Source organism: Bemisia tabaci, chromosome 5 (genome assembly GCF_918797505.1).
Source record: "Bemisia tabaci chromosome 5, PGI_BMITA_v3".
NCBI lineage: Eukaryota > Metazoa > Arthropoda > Insecta > Hemiptera > Aleyrodidae > Bemisia > Bemisia tabaci.
Genome location: NC_092797.1, coordinates 24,112,551 through 24,122,411, shown reverse-complemented (window position 1 = coordinate 24,122,411; position 9,861 = coordinate 24,112,551).

Below are 9,861 nucleotides of genomic sequence, written 5' to 3'. Positions count from 1 at the left end.
AGCTGGAAGATGACGGTGACGGCGACGTCGAGGGACAAGAAGGACCATCGATAGCGGAACCACCGCGCGTAGAAGTAGCCGCCTCCGATGGCTACCGTCACGTAGAACGTGACGTAGATCAGTTGCCGGAGTCGACCGAGCAAGGATGGAGTTTCTTTACCTTTCCGCGGCGGATACGATCGAAATTTGAAGTTCTCGCTTTTTGGTAGAGGGCAAGTCAGCCGGGTGAAATCTATGATTGGTGACGTGTAGAGTTTGAATTCGCTGAATTCTGTCTCTGCGAGGTTCTTTCCCGAGTCGCTTACTTTGTTACTGCCAGGTGAGAAAGGTGAGAAGCAAAGCCACATTTTGCGGATTCAGTTCAGAGTTTAGAGGAATACGTCAAATGCAAGAAGAAGTAACAAGTAATATGCCACCAGTAAGTTGAAACAATCTTGAAAAAGAGTCAACATTTTTTAAACCAAAATTTTCGATAAAACTTAAATGATATCATATTCCCATGAGCAGATTTGTCAATTTTGGTAAAGCATACTTCGCTAAGGCTGCATTTCCCTTCTTCCTCTTTTTAATAAACAAGGATTATATTAAAACTAAGGGCCTGTGGTAGCTACGCGGTCGCCAACCACTGAAAAAGAACAGCACGTAAAACATCGTGGAACAACCATGTTCAAGTTATTTAAGAGATCATTGCGGATCCAAAAGGTCGTCGGGTGCACGCGAAAGAAAGCGTATTTATCTCTGATTGCAATGTTATGCAACACTTTTATGTTTTGTTTTTAATCAGTGTTTTTGAAAAGCCACACACAGTTTTTCTGGGAAGTCTCCGTAAATTTTCCCAAATGATCCTAAATAATAGCTTCGAAAATTGTCTAGCGGCAATGTGCCTGCACCCGTGTTCGAATAGTTATCTTGTTACGCTTACTGTGAATGAAATCCAATATCGACGCCTGCACGCGAGAAAAAGTGTTCTTACCCTTCGATTGCAACGTTGCACATCTCTACTAATGTTATATTTTTAATCAATTTATTTAAAAAGCTACTCACGGTTTTTTGAAGTGTTTCCAGGAAATTTCCAGGATGACTTACAATAAAATCACAAATAAATCTCGACGCAATAGTTACGTTCGTTTAGTTGTGATACAAACCGGGCAGAGATCGTCAAAAGAACGTCAACTGGCCGGTTGCACTGCGTTTGGCGCAATGCGAGAAGTATTCACGCAGTCTTGTAGGCGCTAATATGCGCGTCACGCCGACCGACCTGTTTGGCGCAATGCGCGAAGTATTTCTTCAGGCTTGCAGGCGCTAATTTGCGTTTAACGCCGACCGCACTGTGTTGGGCGATTTGTTCGATTATTCGAACTAACGTTAGAATAATCGCGGCCTCGAATAATGGGGCTTAAGAGGCCCATGTTGTGTTTCGACGCCGTGAGAGTATTCCAACGTTGCGTAGTTTCTCCCGATACGATATTTTTCCCGAAAAAAGTTAGGAAAGTTCTCTATGCTCACTTTTTTAGATTGAATGAACCATTAAACAAGGCACGAATTGAAGCTTTCTGGTACATGATACCTCGCCAGAATTTCACGTAGAACACGATTTGCACCACGAAAACTACTGAAAGCAATTCCTAACTAAAATAATAACGTTTTTATTGAACATTGGTTACGGGCAATTTGAAGTGCCCGGTTACAAGAAAAACAATGCCAAATCTACCGAGTGTATATGAAAATTTCGCTTTAATGAAAAAAGAACCTACTTGTTGGAACTGCAATTTTAAATGTGTAATCGTTCGGTTACTCTGAACAAGTGCATAGAAAATAATGAGTTTGGGACCGGATAGATCAAACAGGACGACTTGCACGAGTGTTAATGACTTTACTTCGAGTAGCTTGAGAAATGAAATCTTCCCCTATAATGCGCTGTGCAACAACTGAAGAGACCTCACCGGTCTTGAACGATATACTTAAGTAAAAATAAACTAGCACCTTGATCAAAAAGATGTACGGCTACATCAAGGGCAAACTTCAAGGTAATAGTCAAATATTCATACGCTGTTAGAATTCGATTGGTCAGCTTATCTTAAATCTGAACCTCCGTGTACTTCTCAGATGCCTTTGAACACTCACTATCCTTTTACAAGTTTCTTTTTAATCTCACTAATGGTGAAGCTCTTTGGTGAATATTGTGTAATGTGTGATCTTATTTGAAAAAACATAAATCATGTCATATTTTCGCGGAATCAGCTACGAATTACTCTGAAAAAATTCACCTAATAAAATCAATAAAAATACAATTCTTTGCCATCTGCTAGTTCAGACGAAGAACTATCGTGCTTTGCATTAGCATGCTTTTTTAATCAACTACATGTATAAAGCAGAGGTTTTCACCACCCCCCCCCCCCATCGCCAATCGGTAGTTGATTCACAAGTGAACGCAACAATCCGACGCGCCACGAAGCGCCTGGCCTGGCGGCCTGCATGCTAATATTCGTGTTCGATGGATGTGCGTCTTGCATATTCTAAATAATGAAGGCATTCGGTTTTTCTTATGCCCTCAGCAACGCAAACGGTGGCGGTTCTTCGCGCTGAAGCAGTCGTGTTGCTTCGATGGGGAAGGAACGCACTCGACCTAGACCTAGGACAAAGACGGTTTCTTCCTTCTTGTCATGGCATGTTGCGCGGCTACGCGGATTTTGTATTATTCTGAATCTGAAATGTCAATTGGATGTATTTCTGTCAAATGGAACTAAGCGCCGCCGGGTAAGGAAGGTAGAGATTCCTCAAAATGAACTCAAATCGGCGCTTAGTTCCGTTTGGCAGAAATACGTCCAATTGTCATAACGAAATCGTTTTTTGCCTGTTCCAGAAATGAAGAAACACACGAGTCAATATGAGCAAAAGTCATTATGCAACAATCCGTGCGGTTGTCAAAAAACATACATCGATGAAAGCATTTCAAACTCTTCGCCCCCATTTGAATACATGAACGTGCGACGAACCAAATTCCACATGAAAACTTCCAAGGAAAGTTTTGAAAAAATGTAAAAAAATTACACGGTCTCCAAAAAAGACGCTCTCGTCACAGGTCTGAGAGAACGCAGTGAGAGTCAATACGGTGTATGAAGATGTTTCGATTCTTTTCAAGACTCACAACTACTTAGACATGAACGAATGTGATCCTGATAATTACTTAGGCTGCGTAGCTACTGGGGAACCGTCTAGCTCTGTATGAATATGTATGCATACATGCGCACGTAAACAGACTCATTTTGAGGTAAAGTGGACGCGTTGAGTGGACGCAGGGCCCAAAAAGGTCTTTCAAGAAATTACTATCAGTGTCAGTAACGCAATTCATATTGGAGGTAACTTTAATGACCATGGACAAAAGCTAAGAGTGACTGACCCACGACTGTTTTGTCATAGTTGACTTCGATATTGTCCGTTCAAACAAGTATTATGGATAAGTTGTCATGCGCTCATAACTCTGGCCTTAATTTTTTGCTTGATGTAGTTCAGTGTTGCCGCTAAATGGTCCAATAGAGGAAAATATCGTTTTTTAATGTTGTGAATGTTCTGTCACACATCGATGTTGGAAAAAAAATACCTTTCTCTTATCGTTTTACTGCTAGTTATGCCGGATTGATCGCTCTGCACTAGAAATATATACGATTACATTTTTAAATGTACGTAAGTTAGTTGCTGATGAAAGGATATTTAGGTATTTGAAAAGGAAGGCGATTGCTGTTTTTTAAATGAGCAGGCCTCTGAACTTCATAAAGTATGAGTTTTTTAAGTGACTGGCAACCTTGCCTTATTTTTTGCGAGTTCGGTCATCGAACCCTTTGTAAAGATCCTTTCGTGCGGTATTTATGAAATAGGACACGCGCAAATAAATAATGAGCTTCAACACTCGATTCATTGTGCTGTCAGACTTTTTTTGGAAAAGACAACCACTTAAACAAGACCACTGTGGATACGTGACTTCAAGACAGCAGGAATACGGAAGCTTCCCTCATCCCTGAGTCTATGGGCTATTCAGGCATTCTTTGAATCCAGTAAATTTACAAGGCTTATTAGATTGAATAGTTCTGCTCCCCCAAATTTTTTTTTGAAAAAATATGATTCTTACTCTCTAAATAACTCAGGTCTGCAAAAAACTTTTTTTTAAACGCTGGAGATTTGCTAGTTGGTTTCACGTAAATTTGAGCTCTAGGTCTAAAAAGGACTATCCTTTTGGCTCCACCATGCATTTTTCCGGAAAATCAATGTTTTCCTGAAAAATGGAGTTTTCGAAGGAAAATTGAATTCTTCAGGAAATCGGGGCATAGGTTTGTAAAACACCAGGCCATTTTCGGATTTAGTAGCCCGGACCACGCAGGTATTCATCTTCTGATATGTCTACGAATTTTACTTGTTGTTTAATCCGGGAATGACCTTGTTTTCCTCTAAGACGCAACAATTTTCTGAAAAATTGAATTTCCCCTAAAATAACTTGACTTTTGGAGATTCAATCGGGTAAAACCGGATTAATCTGTAAAAACGGCATCCTTTTGCGGGGACAGCGCTGAAAATATACTTGAGATCAATTCTCAACTTTTTGGTAAACCCACCCGTGCCGACTATTGCTATGTTCTATCTCTCAAGAGAGAGCTTTTACCATAATATCTCAGTAAAATTATCAATGAATATTTTTGGGTAAGTGAAGAGGAATTTCATGGAGCGAAACTCTGATCACCCCAATGCCTGACGCTCGTATTTCACCCAGAGGCCGAATTTTGTCGGCTTTTTCACACGGAGTGCAACATCCATCAATGAGTTAAAACCGCAACCCCGGCCAATCAAAAGCGTTAAGCCGGACTTAAGTGCAGTCGAGACCCATCCTCAGTATATTCAAGTACGGTAGAAGGACCGACAAAATTCGGCCCCAGATCTTAGGTGACTGCCAGCACTACCCAGCGGATTGGTGTCCAGTCCAGTCTTGAGAGAGTAGGGCCAGCGCTTACCCAAAATCTTGGTGATGCCATTCTAGAACCCAAAACAGTCGTTCGACCTGCCAATCGAATAGGTTTGTTTTCAGTGGCCGGCTTAACTAACGAAGATTTTGGTTTTTACCCGAGCAGAAAGTTCACAGTGACTGAATCTAATGTAAACTGGGAACGCTGAGAGCTCTTGAGTTGAGCTTGGAAATTTTTAGTGTCTTAGATGTATGAATTGCGTGAAATTTTGATTAGGAACAAAGTCTTGTGTGATATCTATATTATTTCTTGTCCTGTCCCATACCAGTCCATAATCACGCACTAAGTAATGATGGGAAGCGTTATTAATGTTGATAACTTTCCTCGTTACCCTCTTTCAGCCCGAACTATTTGCATCAAATTAAGACGCACATAAGCTCACCCAATGGAGATGTTGCATGTGTGAGGGATTTGCGATTTGACTGTTGTTTCTTATGTAAAAGTTCGCGAGAAACACGATGGTGCCACTGGTTTTCTCTGAAATCATCACCCAAGCTCAAAAAAAGCTCTCAAAGTGAGGCCAAAATGGAGGGGATATCCCACCCTACCCTGAGAGTCCACCTCTACATCAAAACAAACTCTCCATGCAAAGATAGGGAGCAAATACACTGACAGGGCTGACACTTCATTTGAGGACTCCAAAACTGAAAACACGGCGACCCTGCTAATGTATTTGCTCCCTATCTTTGCATGGAGAGTTTGTTTTGATGTAGAGGTGGACTCTCAGGGTAGGGCGGGATATCCCCTCCATGTTGGCCTCAACTTGAGAGCTTTTTTTGAGCTTGGGAGTTGATTTCAGAGAAAACCAGTGGCACCATCGTGTTTCCCGCGAACTTTAACATAAGAAACAGCAGTCAAATCGCAAATCCCTCACACATGCAACATCTCCATTATTACAATCAGACGTCAGTGGAATACACTGATTGTGAGTCAGAAGTGCATGTTGCCGACTGCGCACATACGTACGTCACCGTTTCCGAACGAGGTGTGTGTTTCCATTGCTAATTGAAGGTCCTCGTTAAAAAGCGCTAAGCACGTGCTTACTCACCTCATCATCATCTCTGACAGGTGGGTCAGAAAATGAACATGAGTTGCCGCAAACTGATGATGGGTATACGGGGAGGCGCAGCAGGGCACTCAGCGGGCTGCAGCTAATATCACACTTCGGCGCATTCGCGGATGCTCTGTAAGCGATGCGATGCTCGCTGATCATTTAAGCGTGGGGCAATGAGTGAATGAGTCACGTTGGAACCTTGAAAAATGGAACTACGCTACGCACAGTCCGCGAGCGGTTACGAGATCATTCAAAATCACTACGGTCCTCTTTTAAACTTCCCCTCATCAGTAGGTCGTCTTTTATTGAAAAACGACCAGTGTCTCTAGTAAAAATCGGAAGTATAATCTGTGTTGTCTGGTAAAAATTGGCAGTAGAATCTGTATTCCAAAATACCATAGACTTAAAGCCGGCTGTAAGATTTCCAATAGCTTTTGTAGCCGGCTACACAATTTCTTATAGCCTTTCATAGCCGATGGCGATTAAACAACCGCCAGACGATAAAGTTTATGCTAAACGTTACTAATTACGGATACTAGGACTTAATTAGTTTTTGGACTACCGCTCTCTTTTTGTGCCCTAGTATCTTGATTTATTTTGCGAGGAAAGCTCCGTGCTTTTGAAGGATGCCTGTCATTCTTAACATGTTGGAGTGCCTTCAATTTCTTATGATATTGTGCAATACCTCTGGTGTGAAATAGTTGCTTCAGACGCCGTGGAACGCTGCGGCGCGGCGGGCGGGCAGAGAGCGCCAAACGCGCATTGGCGCCTACACACCTAACAGGGATACTTCACGCATTGCGCAATGCGTGAAGTATCCCTGTTAGGTTTGTAGGCGCCAGTGCGTCGCCGCTCCGCTTTGTGTTAGGCTCTAATATTTAATCTCGCGGAGTCAGCGTTTTTCAACTCATGATTTTGAAATGTTTGCACACTCTGTATGGACTATTCTCATTTTAATTGATGAAAAAAAAAATGTGTTTTAAAGGAAAATATAATGTGTGTTTTGTAAACATTAAGGTAGTTCCGTAAAAAACTTAATGATTACCAAAGCACACGAATTTCTACACAATTTCTTATAGCCTTTTATAGCCAATGGCGATAAAGTGTAAAGCCCGGCGATAGAAACAATAACCCGACAGCATACTTTTTTATAGCTTCGTATGGCCCGCCTATATGATTTGCTCCGCTTTCTACAGCCAGGTATGTGATTTTCTATAGCCTTCTTTAGTCGGCCATAAGAACTCCTATGGTATTTTGAAACGCAGCTCCTATCGCCAATTTTTACCACGGTTCCAAAATACTATAGACCTACAGCCGGCTATACAATTTTTTACAGCCTTTTATAGCCAATGGCGATAAAGCTACAGACAGGCGATAAACTATATAGCTCGGCGATAGGAACTATAGCCCGGCTGTATGATTTTCCTCGCTCTCTACAGCAATGATTCAATATCGCTTTCTACTGCCGGCTATAATAATTCCTATGGTGTATTTTGAAACGCAGCTCCTATTGCTAATTTTTACCAGGGGTCCGATGTCATTGATATGGAACCTGATCATTACAATTATTTTTCAGAATTTCTTTTCATTTTTTTTATTTTTTTACTATTTTATTTTCTTGTAGTCGTCCCAGTTGCTGAGTCACAGTAGTGGTGGGCGCCGCGTTGTGCCTTGATCTAATCCCCTTACGAATAAAACGGGTTTTCTCCGAATTATCTGTACATTTTACTTTATCGTTCAAAAATGTTTACATAAAAATAAGAAGATAATAAGTTTTGTTTTCTAGAAAATGATAGGGTAAATTAATAGTTGGAAATTTTGAGACGTTGCAGCAGAGATACCTACGCATTTTTCGACTTTGGCCAATGGCCATTGATACAGACTTTTGCAACTTGCTGGTTTTAAATTGAGGCATATTTGAGGGGCTTGGAGAACAAGGCGCGTAAGTGCAGTTTTTTAAAAAAAATTGATATCCTAATGCTTTCAAGTAAAACTAATTTTAGTGCATATTCTGTGTAAAAATTCGCTCCCCAATTCCAATTTTTAAGCATCAAAAAGTCAGTTTGAACTTTCTTTCCGCGATTAGGATCCATGTAATTTTGAAACTTCAAACACGTATTTCCCGAAATAGCAAGAAATGCATTTATGCACCTTGTCCTCCAAGCTCCTCATTTCTCCTCGTGTGAGTTCCAATTCTGGGGGTATCTACCACAGAAAGATGAATGAAACATCTTTAAGGATAAGCTATGCTTTAGCCAAGGGGCAAGAAATCTTCAATAACCGAATTTCATGGTGTGCAACTCAGCTTTGGGTGGAGTGGGTCAATGAACTGTACTCTCGACGTTCTCAAAATACCTTTCAAATAATAGGCGTGGGTTTCTCTTCAATTGATTTGCTTGCCATGAGCCGTGACTAGGTGTTTTCATAATTTTGGAGTGTAGCCTCGATGTGGGGGTAATTTAAGGTCTTCGGTCTATGTTTACTTGCTTTAAAAATAGGACCATGGCAATCATGACATAAAACCGGAGTTAATCATTTTCATTTGATACCGTTCGATGCTCAAGATACTAGATTAATATTTTAAAAGCATTCATAGTAACCACTTAAATGAGGATTGATTAAGAAAAGTGCATTCGGTCTCATGTTTGGACGGCATTTTTTATGCAAGAACCGCCTGCTTTACGAGGTTCATGGCATACCCATGAAGCTCATTCATCCTTTTTCCTCAGGAGAATCGATCTTATTTCTAAATGAATCGTAAACATTTTCCTATCTCTATTACCGGCTCTCGGCAAAAATTCAAATCAATAGTTTTTATAGGTTTAAGGTGGGTCAAAAACATTCATAGAAATTCCTTTTTGTCTAATATCAAACGTTTGACGTTTTGCTTCGAATTTTCATTATGTGTTATTTTAAAATTGTTTTATTTTTTATTTTTCCCCGTTTATTGATTGGCTTATCTCATTCTTCAAGAATATTCTTTTCCAACGTTTCCAAGACTATTATCAGAACGTAATTATTAGCAGGAGTTATAAGCAGAAGCACTTAACGTATTCCATGCATGTTGTTTCCATTTCACTTTCGAACGACAGGGTGAAAAGTGTCCTTGAATTGCAAAAAGTCCTATGCTTCTCTTAATTTTTCAAGGTCTTTGAAATAAGATCTCCTTCTACTTTCCTAACTTCCCACGGAATTTCGAGCATCCAAAAGAAAATCAGAGTCCGCATTAAATAGGGAAAGTGCGTGACCACCAAATCTTCAGGCGCTTTTTTTCAGCCAATCAGACACTCGACGTCCAATTTTTCATTTCTTTTGGAAAATAACATAGGAAATGGCAACCAGATGGTTTTTTCGAATTCAGTCGATTTTTCGGCAAAAATATGATCTCGGCTGACTTCTCGGGCACTACTCCTTTGATTGATATATGATACATTTCACTTCCTTCAAAAAGATACCAATGATCTTGATTTTTGACATTTCAAATTTCTATCACTTGGGTCGACGTTCTTGGCAAATTTGAAATGTCAAAAATCAAGATCATTGGTATTTTTTTTTGAAGATATGGTTGCAGTTTCCCATGTTATTTTCCGTAAGAAATGAAAGGTGGTCGTCAGGTGTCTGATCGACTGAAAAAAAAGCGCAGGAAGATCAGGAGGTTGCCCTCTTTCCTTATTCAATGGGGACTTTTATCTTCGCTTCGTTGAGCACAAAAATGCGTTTCACAAGGAAAACTGGTTGAAGTTTGAACCTGTCAATTGGAAACACGAGTGTGAGAAGCTGTGGAAAACATTCCGA